This window comes from Spermophilus citellus (assembly GCF_964194105.1).
Source record: "Spermophilus citellus genome assembly, chromosome: 1".
Taxonomy (NCBI): domain Eukaryota; kingdom Metazoa; phylum Chordata; class Mammalia; order Rodentia; family Sciuridae; genus Spermophilus; species Spermophilus citellus.
In genome coordinates, this window is record NC_138182.1 from 147,307,553 (window position 1) to 147,332,134 (window position 24,582).

The window sequence follows — 24,582 nt, forward strand, 5'->3', positions numbered from 1 at the left end:
TCTAAACCCACACACGCATGCACACATATGTTGGAGAGGGAAGGCGTCCTTTGGAGGGACTTCTAAGCACCGTCTTGAAGGAGAATAGGAGTTGGCGAGGGAAAGAGGCTGAAGCAGGTGCTTTAGGCAGAGGCCTCAGGACATCAACCAAAGCCTGTGAACCCGAGAGAAGCCCGTCTGTGTGGCGAACGCTGAGCAATGGGCATAACTAGCGTGCAGTGGGCGAGAGAAGAGATGAAGCAGATCAGGATCACAAAGGGCCTTAAAGGCTTTGCAAGGAATTTGGGTTTAGAGCAGAAGCAGGTGGGCAGCCACCAGGAAGGCTTAAGCAAGGGAGTGGGTGGCTAGATTCGTGTCTGAGAAATGCTGCTTTGCAGGATCGACTGGAGTGGGGCAAGAAAGCTTTGTAGGAATGTGCGCAAGCCATGACGGCCACTTGAACTGGAGAAGAGGCAGGTGGGTGGAGAAATGGATGATTTGAGATCATCATTTCTGTTTCTGTTAGCGACTAAAAGGCTCAGGGGTCACTCCAGTTGAATTGGGCTAACTGGGCTGCACAAAATTACCACACAAGAGACACAAATACCTTTTTCTTTGGGGTCACTGTGACGGCTCCTCTGACCTTAAGGGTCCGCAGAAAGAGAGAGAGCAAGAGCACTCGCTGACTCCTTTTATTGAGAAGCTATTCAAATGAGGCAAGGGGTCAGGTTTCAGGGGGCTGAGTATCTTGATGATGTCCACTGTCAGCAGGTTGACTGACACCTGGGTAGGCCACACCAAGGCACTTCCATGGAAGATTCTATCCTAAACAGGGCAAGAGGTTATATTACAAAGGAACAGGTGAGCGTAGCTGCACCCAAGGGCTGTAGCAAGACACACCCATGCACAAGACACCGACCCTCGAACCCAAGAAGGGTGGGGAATGCTCTGCCACATTTTTGCGACTGAGCGCCTCAGCACCCAGCCAAAGAGTGTGACTCAGTCAAGTGCAAGGTTGGTCTCCCACAGTATACATAGCACTTGGCTTCACTGGCTGCCTGTCTCTCTGCTCAGAGGGTTGATTTTTGGTTGCTCTGATTATTTTTTCACATTCTAGATCATTCTGTTCACAAGAGTACAATTGATTTATTTTTTGTTTGTTTCCAAAGGTTGAGAAAAATGTTAGTCATTCAAATATATCTGTGATCATTAATGTAATATTCACTCCTTGTAGAGATTTGAAAAATACAGCAATACTGAAAGAATAAAATAAAAATTATCTGTAAGTCAGTGATTCGGAGACAATTGCTATTAACACCAATTTTTGCTTTATGGTCTTTTTTTTCTCGTATAATTGATCTATTTTAAGCTTTTATTGCAGAAAAAATTTAAATACATTAACAAATGGAGCAAATCGCACAGTTAACCCAACATATCATTTCAGCTTCTAGAACCAGAAGTCTTCTGCCATTCTGCAGTCAAATTTTAAACATATGACCAGGTTTTCACATTTTCTTGTAATCTAAAAATTTAGCTTGTTGAATAGTTTTGTTTTTTGTAATCCTGGATATTTGGCAAGTGTTAGCCCTGTTATTATCATTATTATTTTTTTTTTATCCATTTTCATATGTTATGTATATACCCACAGCTTTGAATAGTACAGTAAAAACACTGGAGCCCTGTGGTTTACCACTGAGACCTGACAATAAAACACTGAGTCTCTACCTCCTTGGGGAAGATCAATACAGAGGATAACTATTTCCAGGAGAGACATATCCCCAGCGGGAAGGAGCAGCTTGTATTTTGACTCACTCACCATGGTCGTCTCAGCAATGGATCCGAAGCTGTTGATGAAAATGTTGCAGCTCACGTTCTCGGGAGGACCTGCCAATCAAGAGAGATTCCTGCTTAGCCTCTGGCCATGGAGAAATCCACAGTATAGGACCTATTCCAGAACACTGACTTCAGGGAAGGGTCCCCTTGATGGAAGACCTCCTTACTTCCCTGCTACCCCACCCTGAAGCACGGGAGGGGTGGGGGTGGGGCTCCATTTAACATCTCTATGCCAGACTTCCTTGTCCCCAGGTGAGCAGCAGGTATAGAACACTAGAGGCTGAGCTGAGTTGTGCTTTCATTAACACAGGATGATTCATCATGCTGCCATATGGTTGAAATCCCTTCCCCAAACCCCACTGGCTGCCTCCTAATTTATGTCTGAAATGTATTTATGGCTCCAACATTTGGAGGCCAACTTGGGAATCACAAGGAACAGCAAGTTTCTTGCCTTGAACTTACGAACTAAGAATGATTGCCTGAAAGGGCGATGATAGGAATTACCAGTGGAGAATCCAGAGGGAATCTCAAGGAAAGTCCACATATTTGTTAAACATTTTCAAGGCAAGTTTTTTAAATTTAATTTAATTTAATTTTTTTTTTATCTTCCAGCCAAAGATAGGAAAAAGTGGAGGAATATTCACTGCATTGGTATCTTCTTGTTGGAGAGCATTCTGTCTAGCTGGAGCCCAATTTCTTTCTTTTATCATATTTATTATAGCAGTTACCACTTACCAAGCAATATACCATTTGCTGCTGTGCTAAGTTTTACTAAAGATCATCTCATTGCATTCTCCCAACAGCTTCATGAGAAGGAATGGTTATGTTAGCTGATGAGGAAACAGAGGCTCTGAGAGGTTAAATTATTTGTCCAGTGGCCACCACTGTTAATCAATGGTTGAGCCAGAGTTTGAGTTCAGATTTGCCTTCTACCATAGGTGGTCATCATAATGTCTACACTCTAGGAGAGATTCAGGGGAAGGAAAAGGCATGCTTGAGTTACAGACAGTGGCAGAATCCAGAATTTTAATCACTGGGCTTCCACATTTGCTGACAAGAGCATCAGTGTAAAATAATAAAAGAGGAATGCAAGACCTTGGGTATGGGTGATAAAAACAGCAGGAGTCGGGCTGGAGTTTGTAGCTAGAGAGCTTGCCTAGCATGTGTGAGGCACTGTGTTCTTGATTCTCAGCACTGCATGTAAATAAGTAAAATAAAGGTACATCAACAACCCCCCAAAAAATTAAACAAAACAAAGCAGCAAGAGTCTAGGTGAGAAAGGTTCTGAAAATTGAGACAGAGAAGACTTTGTAACAGTGATGACCTTGAGCTGAACTTGAGGGTGGTTAGAGCTTCAATAATAGGTCATAATCCTTCACAGGATGATTGTAATTTGCAGTTTTTGAAAATTTTTTAAAGTCCAATTTCATGTTGATCCCCATGAGGGACTGAGGTAGGCAGAAAAGAATCATTGTCCCCACTTCATTGATGAGCACAGAGTTTTAATAACGGCCTCAGTCTCATTTAGCTAAAAAGTAGTGGGGGTGAAACTTTGGACTTGAACCAAAGTTTGCTGAGAGTGGAAAGAAGGAAGTAAATCTCTGTCTGTCCTCTGGTATCCAATCCATTCTGATCTTCTTTAAAAGGTGCCCCAATTATTGTACCCAGACTTAGCCAAGATCTCCTTCTGTTCTGAGACCTTGGTGCATAGGAGGAGACTTAGGCTTGGGTTAGAATCCGGGTTCTTCCTCTGCAGGAGTGTCAGGACCTATGGAATTTAGGCATGACTCCAAGCACTCATTGGCTGTTTGACCTCAGGAGTGCCCCTCCCATTTGACAGGCCTCACTTTCCCTATCCATCTGGAGAGAGAGTAGCTCTTGAACTAGGTAGCCATTCTCAGCCCCAGAGGGTTGGGATTATTTTAGGGAAGCTCTCCACTAAAAATTGCTCTGCTTCAAGATCCTTTTGAATTTCAGAGTTACAAAGTTTCAGGGCTGGAAGATTTCTTACAGGTTACCTCATCCTTGGCTTTTAAAACAAATGTGCAGACCAGACTCTAATGGGCAGTAGAATTACCCAGGAAACTTGTTATATTGCAGAATTCCTGGCCCAACCCCACACTTGGTGATGCCAAATCTCTGGAGATGGGCCCTAAGGCTATTGTTCAATGAGTTTCCTGGGTGATGCTCATGCATAGCCAGGTTTGGGGACCAAGGCAATTCAGCAGCTCTCCTCTCAAGACTGATACCTACGCACCCCCAGTAGGGGGATGCTCATCCTGTCTTGAGCCCTTTTCCTAACTGGATAGCTCTCTGTGTTATTTTTCTCCCCCTTCGTTGAGTGGAAATGTGCTTCATTGTTACTTCCATGTAAACAAAAGCTTGTTCTTTTTTTTTCTCTCCCTTGCTTAGCCTCAGACTTCGGTTTTTCTTTTCATTTAGCCTAATACCATTAAGATGCCCCAAAGAGTTACTGCCCATGGCTAGAAATGACATGCAGAATTCCCACCCAGGCCCTGCAATTGTCTGGTACTGTGAAGCCCATATAAATTAGATCCTGATTTATGTGTGCGAGAGGGCGCCTGCCCAAAGGGCCCCATGGGGAGGTGCGGTTCATTGACATAAATCTGAAATTAAATTATCTCAAGAAAATTGCAATCAGGCTGCCTTTGGCAGCAGGATAATGTATATATTTCATTAAATATTAAAGTTTAATTTTGCTTTTGTGTGAGTGTTTGCATCGGGCTGTGCCCCTAATCCTGGGAGCCATCGTAATCCATGAATTCTTAGAAAAAGAGGCAGAACATCAGAGCTGGAAAGGCCTAGTCCTACTGGCTAATTTTACAGATGCTGAAAAACAGAGGCCCAGATACAGTGAATGATTTATTCAGGGTCACACTCATCATGTACATGGGGGGGGGGATTACAGTCCAGTTCTAGTGCTTTACAGCTGCAGTATAATTTGCATTACCGTTGGGCTCTGTGGACCATGCCTGTGGTTCCTGGCCACCCCTAGCTTTAAGAGCTGGGAAATTTCTGATGCCTTAAGGAAGCTGCTGAGTGATTAATCATTCTGTGGAGTTTTTTAAAAAAAAAAATGCTGGCTTCTCCCTATGTGTTGAGATCGTTGGGGGCCTGACCTATGTGCCCTTTTCAGGAGCCCTTTGGGGAACCTTTTTTGGGCCTAAGTGGAAATGCAAAGGAGATTGTGGGGCTCAGGGGTGGGATATCGCTTCTTACCAGCTTTTTAAACTCTCACCACAGAGAAAGTAGCAAAACCGTCCTTCAGTTCCTAACGTGACGCTCCAGAGTGGGAAGGGGAAGGGCCCTGATTCAGTGGTCTGGATGAAATAAAATGTTATTTCTTTTCTTTTTCCTGTGGTACTGGGGATTGAACCCAGGGCCTTGTACATGTGAGGCAAGCACTCTACCAACTGAGCTATATCCCCAGCCATAAAATTTTTATTTCTTAAAAGTATTCCCACTAAGTAAGTAAATAAATAAATAAATGAGTAAACAAGCGTTAGATAAAGAAGGGAATCACAGTAGCTGGATTAAGATCCCTGGTCTTGACAGCATGGATTGGGAAAGTCATTTTATAACTCTAAGCCTTCACCTCGCCTATGTGTTGACTCATTGGGTCACTCACTCATTTATGGAGGGTTTATTGAGGGCCTTTCCTGTGCCCAGATAAGTGATCCACCCTGGGCACACCCACGTGGAACAAATGAAGGAATCTTTGTTAGGAGAGCAAGACCATGACCCCAGTGGATGAAGTTCTGAGAGAGTCCACCAGGGGGCGTGGTGGACTGGAATTCCTAAGAAACCTCTAGTTGTAAAGGACAGGACCTGGTGGGGAGGCTTATAACCCATTCCCCGTGGGTTGGGTTTAGTCAATGATGTTTTTAAAGTGGTGACTTAATTGTCAATTTAGAGAATATTGGATAAAACCCTAGATTTAAGTCCTATGTCAAGGCCTGGCATCCCAGGGCCCACATTCCTTCCTGCCAGGAGCCACAGGCAGGAGTTAAAGAGAGGCCACCCTTCGATAAGATTACGTCTTCTGATTTTTTTTTTCTCCTTATACTGTTTCATTCATGAGAAATTCTTGCCTGGCCCATCAGGGTATTTGAGATTGTGACCCTGGTGAAGGAACTGGGTCAACGGACTGGGTCAACTGTGCTATGCCTGCAACCTCAGGCCTGACTCACCCGTCTTGCTAATGATGATGGAAAATATGGCCTCAGAGGCAAGGGGCAGGGGCAGGGGTAGTGTGGGAGTGTTAAGGTGAACAGGGTTGGGAGGGGCCCAAACACAAACCTGAGTGCATCTCATGGACTGTTTTCTATTTGCAGAGACTTGTGGATAGAGCCCTCTGAGAAGGGGACTCAGAGAACAGGGGCAACCTGAGCCAATATCAGAAAGCCATTGCAGCTGTCACATCCCTTGTTTGCTCTTGGACTGGAGCCCAGAGGAGCTGAGGAAGGGCATCTGGAATCAGGAGTTGGTTTGGAGGTTGACCTGCAGGTCCCTGGAGTAAGATTTTTGCAGGGGTGCTAGGAGGAAGGTCATTAAGACCCCCAGACTTGAACGAGGCAGTTTAAGGTGATTACACCTTCAAGGCCTCAGTAGACATAGAGAACTGTTCTCTTGTTATAGACATTGAGATCTCAAGGCCCTATGAGAGCTCAGAGAACCTTCTCAGATCGCCTGGACTAGAGTTTGCAATTTGACAAACCACAGGTGTATCTAGGTCACAAACATGCTTCATTTGAATTGACATGTTTTAGATGTTAGGAAGTCTCACGTAGATCTTGATTTCTGGCTCTTCTCAGACTACTGGGTTCTTTAGTAACACGGGGGCCAACATTCCTACAGGACCTGCAGTCTGGGACTTAGGGGAGGCCTCTCCATTCAGAGAAGACTGCACTTCATTTTGTCTATGGTCTGCACACCCCCTATTTTTTTCCGTGGGAACCTTTCAGCAGATGAATTTGAGTTGGAAGACCTTTATCCAAAACAGATGGAAGTGGAGCTGCTTGGGAAAAGGTGAGGTGGAATTGATGATTATACCCTCTTGTTTCTCCATTTTGGGGCACCTGATGATAACCCCAAAGCTCCACAAAGCATATGTTTTAAAAGCTGCAGGTGTTGCCAACCACGTCTCCCAGAGAGGGGGAGTGGCTTATTCAAGAATAAATTTGTAGCTGGTTGCAGGGGTGCATATTTGTAATCCCAGAAGCTCTGGAGGCTGAGACAGGAGGATCGCTAGTTCAAAGCCAGCCTCAGCAAAAGCGAGGTGCTAAGCAACTCAGTGAGATCCTGTCTCTAAATAAAATACAAAATAGGGCTGGGGATGTGGCTCAGTGGTTGAGTGCCCCTGAGTTCAATCCCTGGTACTCCCTCCGCCCCCAAAGAGTAAATTTGTGCCTGAGCCAAAACTAGAAACTATTTTTCCATATTCTGTGTTTATCCTCTGTCTACACCAGAGGTAGCAAATAGATATTAATGTACTTATTGACTTCTAGTAGCCAGAAGTACAGTTGAGTCAGATTCTCTGAGGCTTTGTCTGGGCTTGGTGGGAGAGGAGACTGAGGAGACTGAATTGATGAGCAATGTCTGTCCTGGGTACAGAAAGAGTCATGGGATTTTACCATCTGCATAAATACCATGTTGTAATTTGGGAAAGCATTTTCTTATGGATCTGAAAGGAATTTTTTTCCCTCTACCTTTAAAATTGGGCCTGATCCTGGCATCATATCCAGAAGTTCTGCCCATCAGTTTATCCAGGAAATCCGAGGGTGACATCAGCTTGGGCGCAGAGTGGGCAGCTTCAGCCTCCTTAGAAGCAGCAAGGCTAAGAAGAGCAAGAGAAAAGCAAAGGTTAACGGTGACCCTTTCTTATGTGGTGATCAGATCCCAGCCTTGTCCAGCCCTGTGGAACCTCTGGAGTGTTCTAGCCCCAGAAACAGTCATATGGTCTCTAATGAAGGACGGCCCAGGCTAAATTGTTTACCCAACCCAAATATAAACCACTGTGGGATTCTGGCAGGCAGCCAAGTATCTGACTGATGTTGAGAAACTACTGACTCCTGTAAGGTGTCATTTCTGGGATTTGGGATTTGGGATTTGGGATTTGGGATTTTACTACTCATAAGTGGAAAACTTGTGTCACTTCCTGTAATAGAAGATAACAATAATAGCAAGTGTCATGAGAATAGGCAACAAGAGAAGCATTTAAGATGCTGGGCTGTTGCTGCCTCTTGTCAGTGTCCTGAATCTGCAGGCTGCTCAAAGGAAGATCAGCAGTGTTCGAAGGCGTTAGAGACGTACTGACACCTCACTGACACTTGTTTAGATGCAATGATGGTTAAGAGGATGGGTTCAATAATAACTCAATGTTATTTGTGTATATTCAATGATGGTAAATCACCCCCACCCCATTTCTCACAGTTCTGGTTCAAAAGTTCCCCAATGTTTTCCCCTGTGAAATACAAAGGGTCTCCTTTAATGACAAAATAGCCGTTTCCCTCACTTGATAATCCTATATTTAGACAGTACAATTTGCACAGGATTATTTTAAGCCTCCCTCCACCTATAGGGCATCTGTGTTCTGTGCCTCTGTGTAGAGTAAACACGCATCAGGGGACACTGAGACACATTTGTAACTCTGTTGGTCTTAAGCATTTGCTCCTAGACTCTGAGATGCTGAGCAGAAAAGCTGGGAATGAATCTGAGAAAGCAAACACTCTCTAGGATTTTCTGACCTTATGAAAGTATTTGGAAATGATACAAATTGTTTCAGGGATTACTGAACGTCATAGGTGGGTCAGGCTCAGTTTAGACAGCTTTGATTAGTAGTAATCTTTGAAGGACAGCGAGGACTTCTGGGATCAAGTTTTCTGTTCCCCACTGACAGCTTATGGTGATAGTTACATTGGGTGGACCATTAGATGGCTGTCACCTCTAGCTGGGATTTGTCACATCGAGAGTGTAGTATTTAAAGAATCATGACAAAGACCACAGAAAGGTTTAGGAACAGATTTTGACAGAAGCCATGGGCTGTCATGAAGTTGGGACTGTGTGACTTTGGGTGAGCCAATTCCCCTCTTGTCTTCCAGCTTCCCAAAGTTATAAAGTGAGGGGATTGGGATGATCTCCTAAGAGTCCTTTAGTTGCAAGCTAGCATTTTATGAATCTGTAATATTCTCTCTTATTGTTCATGAATCTGGTCTGAGAATCTGACTTTGCCTGAACTCCTGTGGGGAAATATGTTTATCTTGTTTCTTTCCCATCCAGTCTCAAGATCTCTCTCCTGTGAGCCAACTGATTTCTCAAGAATTTGGTGGAAGAAAGGCCAGGTCCATGCTCAGATTCTCATTCTCCAGTTACAACATCAATTGGAAACAGAGAGTCAATGTGAAACTGTCAGTGTGAATTTCAGATGAACTGAGGTTTGCCAAAAGAGTGGGGAGTAACGATTTTAATTCTACCATCCAGGGCATCACACCTCCCAGGACCACTCTGGCTTCGCAGGGCTGTTCCCAGATTCCATTGGCCTCGTTCACTTTGGGTAGGAAATCCTGGAGGTCAGGTAGGAAGAGGAAGGGAAGGATAGGTGAGGGGCAGAAGAGGGACGGAGAGGCTGAGGGTAACCAGAGGTGGGACTTATGGGGCTAGAGACTGAGGAGGAAAGGAGGCAGGACGTGGGGAGGAAGAGGAGAGTGTGACCGAGGAGATGTCTGAGGCATGTGCTGTGCTGTTACTGAGGAATTGGGTGTGCCTAGAGGTTGTGCACTCAACTGCTGTGGATGGAAGGGCAGTGATGGGGGTTGGGGGTGAGTCCAAGAGGGTTTGGAGGTGCAATGGCTTTTGTGGCAAAACCTGAAGCTTGGTATGGACTTGGCTTGGAGAAATAGGAGAGGAAGTTTGCTTTAGGTAGAAAGGAGCTGCTTGTGTAAAGTCTAGAGGCGAGAGAACTTGGAAAAGTGAAAGAAGTTTGATGCATGTACAAGACGTGGGGAGGTAGGGACAATGGTAATTGATGAAGATGGAGCACTAGTGTCTGCAGGAGTTGCAAGGATGGGACCCTCTGGTCTGTGTCCTTATGGTGTGTCTGAAAGTTCAGGTAAGGTTATCCTTCCTCAACCCATTTATGGTAACAATACTCAATCTGATGTCTCATCTGTCATCTGGTTAAACTGAACCGTGGCCTGGCCAAGCTTGGGGAATGGGTCCTCCAAAGACACCACCCAATGGTCAGTGTCTTTGGTTTCCACGCAACTTGTCCTCTGACTTGACCCGCTTTGCCTCGGCAGGGAGGTACTCAATGAACTGGAATTTATTCTGTGCTGAGGATGCCTGGTCAACTAGTCCAGCATTGTTGGAGGGCCTGCTCTAGGTCACCCTGGGCATTTTATTAATACACAACTATCAAGGTGGCCGTGAAATTGATCATAGAGCACTGAAGTAGGAACCAGGAATCCTTGGTAGCTTTGGATGGATGTCCAACTTTCTCTGTGAACTTAGTCCCACTACTTTTCCTAGGTGGACCTCGGTTTCCTTGAGTGTAAATGGCAGTTTTTGATTAGGTCAGACATGGCAAATAGTTTTACCTGGAGCATTGATACCACTGGTCTTGACTGCTCAGAGAAGGATTCTGGGGCTGAACCAGAGGGAGGAATAGTGGGATAGATTATCAGTCTCTGCCAAGGCCCTGTGCTGGGGAGTAGTGGCACTTGTGGCTTCCATGGGCTCTCTTGCTCTAAAATCCTATGACTCTTTTGATTTGTTCAACACTCCTTGTATGCATAAGCATATGAGGGTGGGTACAGGTTAAATATGTTACTGCCTACCAGAAAAAGTGCCCCAGGTGGATGGAATTTGTCTGTCTTTTTTGGTGCCTGGTATATAGTAGCAATCCGTAATCATTTGTTGAATAACATTTGCCCTCTAATTATTTCTTGTTCAGTGGACAGAATAGATTAGGTACTTTAGCAATCATTATAAGAGGTGGTCACCTGTTTGAAGTGGCGTAACTGGACCGCTCTGGTATTTTGGAGGAGGAAGGCAGTATTTAGGAGGCGGGGGTGGGGCGGATTCATTAGAAAAACTTTGAATTTTGCTGATATTAGTTTCTGTGTAATTTATTTTTTTAATTTTTTTTTTTAGAGAGAGTGATAGAGGGAGAGAGAGAGAGAGAGAATCTTTCAATATTTACTCTTTAGTTATCGGCAGACACAACATCCTTGTTGGCATGTGGTGCTGAGGATCGAACCCAGGCCGCACGCATGCCAGACGAGCGCGCCACCACTTGAGCCACATCCCCAGCCCCTCTGTGTAATTTTTAAAAAATCCAACATATGGCCTTGTTCAAGTTGGGCATTTGAGGGAGAAAGACTTCTCCTGCTCCATTGCAGGGGCTCTGCTTTTGGGAAAGGAATTGGAGGGTAGAGGACTAGGTGCTGTAGGCCCCTGGGGATAGGTGGAGCTAAGCCAGAGTGGCTCTCTTGGTCTTATGGAAGGAACCAGTTTCCTGTTCCTGGTTGGTACTTGCCGTGCAGCTTGGGCCGGCTGGTTACCCTTGTTCTTGCCTGAGTTTTATCATCAGATCAACATCTGGCTTCCCCCAGCCAGCTGTGCAATTCTGATTTTGTTTGATTTCTGTAAGGGGCTGAGGCTGGCAGGGGCGTGCCTGACATTTTATTACTCTTACTTCTTGATCTGCTCAGCACCCCTGGGAGCACAATGTCACAGTTCTGAGCCCCAGGTCTTAGGGAACAAGACACACTTCTCTCCTTCTTGTTCCCCCTTCCACAGCTGAATCTCCTCCTACAAGGGGCCTTCTCTGGGTAAGGAGCATATGCACTTTAACATGATTCTCTTGTGATAGCAAAATACAATCCTGGATTCTTGGAGCTGGCAGGAACCTTGAGATTCTATCTGCTTCTGCCCCAGATTCTCTAGGGATCCCTTATGCTATCATCAATTCTAGTCTATTCCTCTAGACGAATAAGTTTTGTGATTTATTTTATGTACCCCACAAAGCAGGGCCAACAATAGAATGAGGTGCATGAGGTGCCTAGCAAAACTCCATGAAAACTCTCAGGCTTGTGCAAGTACCAACTGTGCCCTGGCAGGGACCACAGGCTGAGTGTGTCCTTAAACTTGGTGCCTCACTTGCCTTCAGTGACCTGGCCTTGCTACTGCATCTTAGAGCCTCAAGCCCCACTCTTCAGGGTAGGGATTTCTTGTAGATTGTCTGAAGAGGAGACCCTACCTCTCATACAACCCATTTTATTTCCCCAAAGTTTCATTTTGGTTTTTCTTCTTTAGTGATAAGAAATAATAACAACTGAGCACCTACTATTCCTATTAGGCACTCTAAAAGACACACTCCACCCCCCCCACCACACACACATATTGGGGGATACTGAAGATTAAACTCAGTGGCACTAGACCACTGAGTTTAATCCTCAGTATGGGTGCTGAGAATTGAACCCAGTGCCTCACACATGCTAGGCGAGTGTTTTACCACTGAGCCATAATTCTGGCTCCAGCACCTCGCTTTTGCTGAGGCTGGCTTTGAACTTGGGATTCTCCTGTCTCAGCCTCCTGAGCTGCTGGGATTATAGGCATGCGCCACTGCACCTGGCTGCCACTATGTATCTTGTCTCATTTCATCCTCCAAACAGCCTGAGAAGTGGAGATGTTTGTTCCTATTTTACACATAGAAAAGTCGAGGCTTGATTGAGTGGTGATTTGACCTGCCCAGCTCTGGTCTTCCATGCTGCACTGATGCTCTCTTTTCTCTTGTCTCCTTTCCCCTTACTCCATGTGTATGTGCCAAGCCTAGACACATGGAAGCCTTCAGTCTTTTCTGGTTCAAGGGCAACCTTCAGTTCAGTAATCTTCCTTTTCCTCAGAATCAGGGTGTCAAGCAAGGTCTTGTGTAGACAAGACCCAAAGCATGATTCCCACAGTCTTCTTTTTGGGCTCTTTGTAGACATGGTTTTCATGAAACACAGAGCCTGGTGCATGATCATGGCTTCATAGATTTTGTTGACTAGTTGCTATGTACCTGTAATTCCAGATTTAGCTGTGCAGCCATGTGGCATCAGTGATGTGTTTGGATGGAGTCAAAAAAAGCCCTGAACTCTGTTCCTGGTACCCTTCACCCCTTAGGGAAAATACTTAATGTCCTCTGGGGAAATCTAAGGTGGGAAAGTAGGGAAGAAGTCCTCTCTCTCTCTCTCTCTCTCTCTCTCTCTCTCTCTCTCTCTCTCTCCTCTCTCTCTCTCTCTCTCTCTCTCTCTCTCTCCCTCTTTATTTTCCCTAAGAGAATTGAGCCTTCCTATGCAATGACTTGGGCAACTGACCTAAGCCAAACCTATATGTCTGTTCATAAACTCCGTGTTCCTGCCTCTAACGTCACTCCCTATAATCCTACAACAACCATCTCACTTGGCCCTGATTGCCCCTATATATCTCATTTGGGGAAATCTTCCTGTGCCTCTGACTTTCATTGCCATTCTGTAGTCTGATCATTTGGTGAAAAAACTCTCAGTGCAAGCCTATCTGCATTGTGCACCCCCATGTGGTACACCGTGAGGGGTCCTGGGGGTTTTCCAAAGGTGTGAGTGCTGGAGGCCAGGCCTATGGGGCTTATTCTGCCTGAGTAAAAGCTCTTAGCAGGCCCTGCATAATTAGCATGCATGCCATGAGCTAGACAGAGAGCAAATGGCTCTCATTACCTTCAATGCAGCGTTCTTTTTAATCAGATAAATCACACTACAGAAATGCATCTTTGCAGAGGATGGAGCTCAGAGCTTCTGGACAAAAAGTTTTGGGAAAAACAATGACAATGATCAGCAGGGATTGGTCACTTGAAGCCTCGGGGAGGGGTATAAATAATGGGAAGAAATTGTAATAGCATCAAAATAGATGGAGACACTGGATCAGCCAATGAGAGGAATAGCTAGCTACCACTGAGAATTCACAATTGGCTGGACACGTTCCATCCGTTACCATATGTAATCTTCCTAGTCATCCCCATGATGGCATCATTATCCCCATTTTATAGATGAGGAGGCTGACACATTGGTTTTCAGATATTTAGCCAAGATCTTGCAATTGGTGAATGGCAAGTCCATGAGTCAACTGGTCTCTAAAGCCCACACGATGAACCTCCACAGTCTTTTGCTTCCTTCAAGTGATAGTGATTTGCAAAGTCCCTCTGAGGAGCTGCTCCAGTTCATGATAGAAATGTTCCCATGACTTTTTGGAATTACAAGAGAGAATCTGGAGCAGGAGAGAATTGGAAATACGGGTTGGGAGCCACGTAGCAATCGTTTGCACAACATATAACACTTTCCGTTTCTATGGCACTTTCACATCCACAACGGTCTTTGATCCCCACAACCTCCTTGTGATAGCATCTCCATGTGCAGATGATGGTGATAAGGCTCCGTTGGAGGATGAGGGACTTGCTTGGGGTCTTGGATGGTTCAAGCATAACTTAAGGGGGGATCTCTAAATGTGTCTGAGACACCTGCTTGACCACCTGGCCACCCCCCCCCCACCAAATGAAGCATGGGGTTGGGTAAACCTTCTTGACTATTTATTAAATTGATTCTATCAACATTTCTCTGAATTCAACTGCCTTTCATTTTACCCCTTTCTGTCCCAGTTCTCTCATCCTTAAAATAGTCTCAGTCTTTACCAAGGGCAGGCATTGTTTGAATGGTAAAAGCACTTTCCACAGTGCTTTTACAAATGCTGTGGAAAGAAACTCTTCTTTTTCATATTTGTTAACTTTAAAAGGCACTCTGAGGGAATGATCATTCCATCTTAGTTTATTATTTCTTTTATTTACTTATATATTCAAAATAAAACAACAACAACAATAATAATAATAATAATAATGACAAAAATGATTACAGAATGCCTATTATATGTTCAAGTACTAGGTGCTAGAGCAGGATATAAATAAAAACAACAACTGCTAGTCCTTGTTGAGTGGCTCTGAAGTGCCATGTACTATACTAATAGTTTTGTGTGTAATAATATTCAATCTCCCCAATAACTGTGAGTTGGGTATCATATTCCCATTTTACAGAGGAGGAAACTGAGATTCATAGGATTAAATATATTATCCAGGTTCACCTGCCCTCACAGCCTTCTCTTTCACCTTTATCAATGATGAACATGTGATAACCATTGCTTCCCAGGGACGTTCCAACTATTATAGGAAAATCTCTGTGAAGACAAATATGATCTTGCCTCTCTGGGCCTATTAGGAAAAAGTACATCACTTTCCCCTCCCAAGTCTACACTATTTCTAACCTGTAGTATAAAAAAGCCAAACTGCAATAAACCCATGGCAAATGCATCCGCACAAATGGTGACACTGATCCCCTCCAGTGGTTTTCATTGGAATGAAGTTTGTGTGGTCTTCAAACATTCAGAAGATTATGGTGCAAAGATGGTGTCCAGAAAACAACTAATCCTTGCTAGGCACCAAGGAGGAAAGGATCTTAAATTGTAGAAAGAGCAATTTTCAGCAAAACTCGAAGCTGACTTTAATAAGCTCAGGGACAGGTCTTCAGAAAGTGAGCACTTTCTGATGAGTTAGGAGGGTTTCGCTAAAGCAGGTATTTGGATATTAACATAGAATGGCAGGGAAGATACAGATCTCTAGTTCTCCAAATTGGATATTAATATATATTTTGGATATTAATATATATTAATATATATTTTGGATATTAATACTCTGTTGGAAGAATAGCTGGCAAATATTTTCTCCCATTCTGTAGATTCTCTCTTCATGCCCTCATTTTCTTTGCTGTGCTTTTTAACTTGATGCCTTCCCATTTACTGACTCTTGGTTTTATTTCTTGAGCTTTAAGGGTCTTGTTAAGGAAGTTGGCATCTGCACCAATATGTTGAAAATGATGACCCTATCTTTTCTTCTAGCAGTTGCAAAGTTTTTGGTCTAATTCCCGAGTCTTTGATCCATTTTGAGTCAACTTTTATGCAGGGCTAGATAAGAGGGATCTGTTTTTATTCTTCTACACATGGATATTCAGTTTTCTCAGTATCATTTTTTTTTAAAGGCCATCTTCTCTGATGTGTTTTTTATTCCTTAGTCCAACCAATTTATGCTTTGGAGAATTATCACTTTTTTATTGTACAACTCACATCTTTTTGTGTTCTGGGAAATGGCTTACTGCAAAGAAACATTCTTCCTTGTGACTTAGATAAGACTCACAGATGATGCCCTGGCCTGGTAGCCTATGACAAAGCCAGACCTCCAAAGTCCCATTCTTTGTCTCATTCGCTAATCTGAACTATTCTCATTTACTATTCTGGTTGGTCAATGTCTGAGACCTGACCTGCCATTTATTTTTTAATTTGACTTTTATCTTAAACAATTTAAACATTATTAATATTATAGTGGAATTGGTAAATCTTCTACCAAAATAAAATTCATTGTGATTTACCTCGCACACTATCATTGGCACACTTACTGGATTTTAGGGAACCTTGTCATGGGCATAAGAGACTTGGAATCCTCAGTTATTTGGGGGGCTGAGATCTAATCCACTGTAAATTTAAGGAATTGGGCCAGATAATTCTTTTCATGGCTAACTCTCTCTTCTTTGGTGACTAGGAGGAGTTCATGAAATTGCATATGGAATTGGTGGCACTCATCCCTCTGATGAGACTATGTCCCACTCATCACTTTATTCTATGGACACAAATAGCCTAACTCTGGCCTTTTGTTTTATAGTGATATTTTACTTCCAGAAGGATGATATCAGTGGGAAAAGCAGCTTCTAGTTGCTGCTCAGAAAACTTCAATGACCACACCAAATGGTCTCGGCCTCTAGGCTCATTTGTGCTTGAAGAAAACACAATCAGCTGGGCCAGTTGGCTTTCTTTGGATTTGTCATTTTCTCCTACCTGGTTCAGGTTGTCTTTTATTAAGGAGGGCTCCAAATTTGTATGTCTCCAACTTTGTACTCTCTGACATCCTCTTTTTTTCTTTTTACAAAAAATAATTTTCATCTTTTAAAAGTAATATATAATATTCAAGCATTACAGAAATATTTAATGCAGGAAATAAAAGTTCCCCTTAGTCTCATTCTCAAGAGGTAATAAAAAGTATAAACAGTTCTGGGTCCGTTTCTCTAGGTTTTTGTCCTTGTATGAGAACATTAGTCCATATAAAAAAGTAAAAATGGGATCCTACCATAATACTCTTTTGCTACTTGCTCTCCCCACACCCGCCTGATTTAATCATTCATCCAGGATATTTTTGACTTTTCTGCTTGGAATGAGGTCACCTGGCATGGCTCTGACTGATCATGTGATATTCATTACATGGTCATTTTTCTCAGGGGTTCAGTTTCCTCACCTGTAAAAAGAGCAGCCTCCTCTAACTCCCTGTGATAGAAGGCTGAAGAAAGAGAAAGTTGTGTTTGAAAGTGTAGGTACCTGGCCAAGGGGTAGACCCTGGTGGACAATTCTCTGTCCTGTTCTACTGTGGTATTGAGTTTATAGCACTTACCGGACCCTGAAATTCTAGCTTCCCAATTTGTTTAGTTGTCTGAACCTCCTTCTAGAGTTTAAGCTGTACAAGAGCAGGGACCCTGCTTATTCTGTTTGTTTATCGATGCCTCTGTCCTCATAACTTAGAACAAACTATCTATTCTCAGTTGGGCTTCTAGTTGATAGATCCACCGAGAGAGAACAGGGCAGAGCAGAACTGGGCTGAGCCTGGGTAACAGGTGGACAGTTGCCCACCATGTCCTGGAGGTCAGCATCATCCTGCAGGCCTCCCCTGCCAGCCTTGTTCCTGCACAGGTATCGTTCTGTGGGTACTCTTGGCCACCTGGTGAATTAAACATCCTCTATTGTCCTGATTTTCTACAAAATTGTCTTCAACTTTTTGCTATATGCTCGACTTCAGACAGATTAGTCAGACTTTCTTTAAACCTTCAACCATACTTTGCACCCAGCCCATTTTAATTATAGTAATAACAGTGTTTTCTATTTTGTACAGTTATGCACCAAATGCTGTGCCAACACTCTTCTCTCATTTAACACTTAGGGTAACCTGTCACTCCCATTCCACAGATAAGAAAAACTGAGGCTTTGAAATCTTAAAAACAATTTTGCTCCAAGGGCATATACCTAGTAAGTGGTGTAACTAGAATTTCAGATTATAACTGATTCCCAAGAGAGTTTTCCACTGCTGGGTCTTCTGTGATCCTACTCAACTTAAGGATTACATATCAACAGCTGGAAGGACCCATAGCCTTTACCTAGTCCAATCTCATTTTAGGCCTGGGGAAAATGAGACTCACAAAGTCAGGGGAGAGCCTGCAGGGAAAGGAACATCTTGCTCTGATCTCCAGATGGTCTAATTTTGAGGCAGTATGGAGTATCACGGCTTCGCCTGAGCCTCCTCAGCCTATTTTTCAGGAGGTATAGATTTTTTACATTCCAAATTCTATGAGTGCCTTCAAGCCCCCTCTCTCTGGGCATGATGCAATCTTTTTCTTGGCTCCTGTGGAGAATTTTTCTCTTCTTTTAGATGTTTTGGGTCACAGTGATAAAACTACCTCCAATGAAATTCATGCTTTTTTGCAGAAATAAAGCCATTTTAGAAAGTTTGTCTTGTCCTATGGAAGAGGCCTCTCTGCAGGCCTGGCTTACCGTGGGAAGCAACCCTCTCTGCAGTGGCTCAGATATTTGGAAAGGCCTAAAGTTCAGACATAGCCTGTCAGGCATCAAGGATGGGGATGAACTGCTCACTGCAACATTGAGAGAGCCAGGACTGAGCTGCCATAGCTAGCGCACTCTCTCACTGGGACTTATTTCTTGGAGCAAAAAGAGGTCATGGTAAGACACAGCAGAGTTTCGGGATTGGTGGGTTGGATTTCTTCAGGTCCTGGGTTTCTGCAGAGCCAAAAAGAGGAGGATGGGAACAGGCATATGGGGACAAATGAATTTGGTTAAGAACCACTGAGTTTAAAATATATGAACCACTGGGATGATGCTTTGTGAGAGGAAATGGAGCCAGTTGAAGACTGTAGGAAGCACCAGGGATATGTCCCTTGTCTTGTTTGCCTTTCACATGCACCAAGGAATTCATGAAGTTCTTAGCCTTTGAGAGGCTTACAATCCATCAGGAGAGCTGCAAATCCCCCCACAAATATATGGAAAGTCACTTTGAGCAAGCTAAGAAACAACAGTAATACCTACATTTCCAAGGAGATTTAATATAGAAAGGAGAGCCTGTGACCAATTGTGGGAAGGGACAGTGGCAATCCAGGGGATACCAAGAAGGAAGCATTGCTAGAGATGGGTCTCCATACATCCATGGGATCTCAGAGACATGGAGTGGGAATTACCACTGGTTAAGGGCTTGTGTTCTGCTAAGGAAAAGCATTTGGAATGGAGCTTCATTATTTATCAGTGAAGTTATTATCCTTAGTCTTTAAGATGAGGAAATTGAAGCTCAGAAAATGTTGAGCCAACTGCCAAGATCCTACGGGAAGCAAGTGGATCCAAATAAGATTAGCTTGAAACCAGAGCTGGCTCAGAGGTCTTTCTAGGCAGAATTGAAGGGAGGGGAGTTTCCAGATTTATGGTGGGGGTAGGAAACACTGCAAGCACAGAGGTGAGACTTACAGACAATGAGAAATCCGTTTTTGGGTTGGAATTTGGTTTGTGTGAAGTAAAGCAGCTGGAAATAGAGATGGGGGTTGCAAGGGTGGCAAGTTGAGTTTTGTGTTATTCTCAAACCTGGTGTTCTCAGGAGAAGGGCAGCATGGCTACAAGAGGCATGGGATGCATCTGTAGGTACTGTGACAAGGTATTGCTGAGTGATAAAAGGAAGACGAAGAACACGGTGTTTAGAGTAATTTCCCCAGCCTTTTTTTTTTTTTTTTTTGTAACAGCACAAATGGCTTATTACTGTAGCACAGAAGTTAAAAATGGTTCCTGGAGCCACACTGCTACTTCCAGGCTGGATGATCCTTGGGAAATTCTTTAACTTCCTCCCTACAATGGGATGAAGAATACTGTGTGCTTTATGGGACTGTTCTGAGGATCAGCATGGGTTCAGAGTCACTCAACTTCTAGAATGGCATCAGGCACATGCTTTGGGTTATTATTATGTTATTCCAGTCATCTGGGAGCATGAATATCCAACTGTTAAATGATTTATCCTAGGGAATAAAATTCAGTGTATTTTGTTTTGAAACATTTCTCCCTATGTTGTTTTAATATTTTATGGCAAACAAGTGTAATATTTATAATGTAACAAACCAAAAGACAGGAAAACAAAATAAAAAGCCAGCAGGTCTATTTCAAGAGTCGATATTAGGAGACTTTATTTCTACTGTATTTTTTTTCTTCTATTAGCAACAGGTCTGCTAGGGATGTGTCGGGAGGTATCTCTGGTATCAGTCAGAAAGCTACTGAAAACCGGTGTCTGAGACAGCATTGTCCAGGGTCCCACATCTGGAGTGATGCTCGTGGTCATAAAGGAAGACTGGCTTGGTCCTTGCTCCCTCCCCCTTTGTCCTCACCCTGACACATCTGGACTGGGTGAGGCTTCCTGCTCTAGACAAGTTCTGAGGTGCCCATTGGGTCTGCTTTGGGGGTGGCCATCTTGGACATGTGGTGGGATCTCTGGCACTGGGGATGGGACTGACTCTCTGACCTCTCAAACAGAAGATAAAGGGAGACTGGGGTTACTTAGTCCTGTGTTTGTAAGGTTAGTGGTGAGACTGACGAATCCTTGATCTGAGTACAAGGGACCAATAGTTAAAAAAATTCTGTTCCTGGTCATGAAAACCAAAGGTTGACCAGTAGAATAGAGGAAAGGAACCAGGGGAAGGAGGAGGGGAGAAAGGGGGATGTATTGGGGGATTAATATTGGCCAAATTGTATTGTTATGTTGTGTGCATGAATGAAGATGTAACCATTAGGTACCACTATGATGCACCAATAAAAAATGTGAAAAATTGTGTTCCTGGGCCAGAGGCAATGCTGTCCCTCTTCCTGACTTCCCAACTCAGAAATTTTCTCCCATAATCCTAAATAGCTCTTTCAATTGAATGGTTTTGTCCACAAGGCAGCTGGGACAGAGAAGAAAAGATGCCATGTAGTAAATCATCTCCACCTTTTGACTGAGCTCTGCATAGATGCCTTCCTGATGGGTGTGAAAGTTAGTGAAATTCTGTGCAAAGGGTGGAGATAGGAAACACACGTCTATTATAGATGCCTCTTAGGTTTGTCATAACCTGGAACAAGCTGGAAGAGATGAGCTCTTTATTACCCGGAGAGGCAAACTCATCTCCACCAGGCAAACTTCCTCATCCACCTCAGGCTCCTCCCCCTTCTACTATGCTTCATTTGTGGAGTTGTGATGGCAGCGGAACAATTAAAAGAGTGATTTCTAGAGTCAGACTTGGTTTTCAATCTTGGCTCTGCCTCTTATCAGTTGTCTCACCTTGATCAAGTTATGTGACTTGTTGGTATCTTCATTTTGTTGCCTATAAAATGGGAACATAATGCTATTTACATCTCAGTTTTGTGTGTGTATGTGTGAGAATTATGAGATGAGGCATATGATGTTGTTAGTAACAGTACCTAGGACTCCATAAATATTCAATAAGTACTAAGGATTATTACTGGTGAGTCGTTGCAGTCTGGGCTGAGCTGGGTCAACATGAGAAGGACAGAAGAGAAGTCTCAGGAAGAAAGGGATTGGCTGCCTGTGCTATCTATTAACATAAAAGATACATACATTCTGTGCCTCAGCAACTCCATTTCTTGTTTCTGTTATCTGCCTGGAGAAATGCCACATGTGTTCACAAAGATGCATGTGCACCGTGACTACTGTAGCATGGATTGCAGTGGAAAAATTAGGGGAAAATGTATAAATGCCTATTAATAGGGAGATGGCAGAATACAATTAGACCTCCAAAGCATAAAATGCTCTGCAGTGGCTAAAGGAATGAGGTACCTCAACAGGTAAGGCTTTTCAAGACACACGGAAACAAGAGCAGAACAAACTGTGGAATTATGTTGGCAAAGTGAGTTCATGAAATGTGTGTGTGTGTGTGTGTGTGTGTGTGTGTGTATGTGTGTGGCTATAAAGACAATTGGTGTATTTGTATGTAGTGTATAATGGATATGAATAAAAATGATAGAGAGGGATAACAGTTGGAGGGTCCTGGAGGTCATTATCAAAGTGGGTTTTGGGCTTAAATATAGTATTAGAATTTCTTTAAAAAGTATGCATATAGTTTACCATTAAGAATGATCAAGAGGGCTGAGGTGTGGCTCAGTGGTAGAGCATGTTCCTCCCATGTATGAGACACTGGGTTGGATTCTCAGCACCGTATATAAATAAATGAATAAAATAAAGGCCCATCAACAACTGAAAAATTAAAAAAAGAAGGAGAACACAGGAAGAAAGGCCTTTCTAGTTAAAAACAGGAAGACCATGGCTCTCTCAAACCAAAGTCCTCATGGGAAATTCTCGCTCTCCTCTCCTAATCTTCTTTCCACCTCTGTGACCCACTGGCAGAGAGAGGGGACCGTTTTATTGATGTCTGTAGCAGTTCACAGGAGCTGCAGAGTGTGGGTGTGTATCAGTGTATATCCACCTATATGATCTCTCTCTCTATATTGATAGATCTATCAGCGTATATCTATCTATATAGATATACTGTATACATACACACACACAGACACACACAGACATATTTCAGTGTGGTGGGTTGGGAGCAAGGAAATCTGTGTTTGAATTCTGGCTTTACTGTGAGATTAACAGCCTGGTTACTTATGATTACCAAGTGGAAAATCACTTTTCCTCTCCAAACCTCAGTTTTCTCAGCTCTAAAATGGGCACAGTGACCACAGTCTGCTGTCTACTTTTCAAGGTGAAGGGCTTGGAGCTATGGGATATTCTAACCCATAAAGAGCTTTGGTAAGAGTACAGTAGATCTGCCTGGCATCCAGGGTTGTGGTGGCCTTGCCGCAGTTCTGTGGAGCTGGGGAGGATTGCAGAATGCAGTGTGTAGCAATAAACACGCAGCTATCAGAAAGCTGGAGACCACGGCAGTTAACCTATTTGGTGTGTAAGATACTAACATGCTTTGTGGAAGGGCAGACAAAGGGGTAAAGAAAGAAGGACAGGGTCCTGAGATCAGATAAATGGGACAGTGGCCTCTGGACATCTGGGAGTCCTAAGCAATCCTCCTGTTATGTACACTGTTATACAGTGTGCACAGGAAGGCTTGTAAGTGAGCTCCTTGGAGAAAAAAAACAGACTTCCTTCTTCTGACTATCTTGATTCACCTCCTCTGTTGATCCAGGCAGGCCCTCACTGCTATGACCCAAGGCCCCAGGGGGCCTGGATTAAAGGTTGATTCCTTGGGTGGTCCTTCTCTCACACAGAGTTCCTAGCTATGTAAATGAGAGCTTTTGGTTCACTAGGTCTTCAGGGACCAGAACCAGTTCAGGGATGGAGCTAGCTCCCTGAGGAGTCCTCTTGATGTGCAAGGGTTAATATTTATGAGACTGACGGTGTTTGAGAGAACTGAAGGAAGGAAAGTGCAATGCTAGTCAGGGCATAGGGACCAGTATACAAATGCTACGTGTGCAATGTCTGGGGCATGACTTTGAGGGTCCTGTCACTTCATAACATTGAGGGATTCATGTATCCTCTCTTCCTCTAAAAAAATAAAAGGGTCAATTTATGTCAGGGTTTTGGTCAGGATGATTTAGAGTCTTTCTGCTCAAGCCTAGCATTAGCCTCCCCTGGGAGCTGTCAGAAATGCAGATTCTCAGGCTCCCCAGGCCGACTCTGCCAGCAGCTGCGTCTTTGTTACACTCTCTGTGATTCCCATGCACACAGGAGTTTGGAAAGCACTGACTTAGGGACTCCTCTTGACTTTGCAGGTTTTTCTATTCTCATCCTGGGAAATTCTGTTTCAGCAATTTACAAATCTGTATTTTACTTTATTTAATTTTAATTTTAAAATATTTTCACAGTGTTGAAGATCAAATCCGGGGCCTTGCCCATGCTAGACAAATGCTTATACCTCCGGCCCTGACTTTGATTAATTTCTAAAATCACTTATTGAGATATGATTGACATATAAGAAGCTGTACATATTTAATGTAGAGAACTTGACGAGTCTGGAGTTAAGTGAAATCATCTTCACAATCTATGCCATAAACATATCCATCACCTCCAACGGTTTGCTCCTGTCCTCTCATTTATTGTATTTATTGTTATTTTTGTAATAAGAATATTTAAGATTTACCCTCTTAGAAAATTTTGGGAAAACTGTCTTTTTGACAAACCCCTCACAGTGAGGAACTACTGAATTGTAGAACTTTCTAGACCTTTTGCTGCCCCGAGACTCCAAAGGACAGTGTGATATCTGGTGCGGGACAGGTGGGTAAGTCGAGAATGTACCCAGAGGGGAGCTGAGGCTTCTTCTCTCTGTGCCTGGGGGTCTCCCATCTACGGGGCTAGACAGAATGCTGCCCAGGAGCCATTGCCCATTTCACGGCTGGGATTAACGTTTGTTGGCAGTTCCCTGTTGAGATGGTAAACTCATTTAGCCACAGACACTGAAAAACAGCCAAATTCAAAGGCGGAGAGTGGTAATCTAATTGCACTGAATTAGCCTCAGCGGACAATCTCAACTTCAGGATACCACAAAGGGCTCCTTT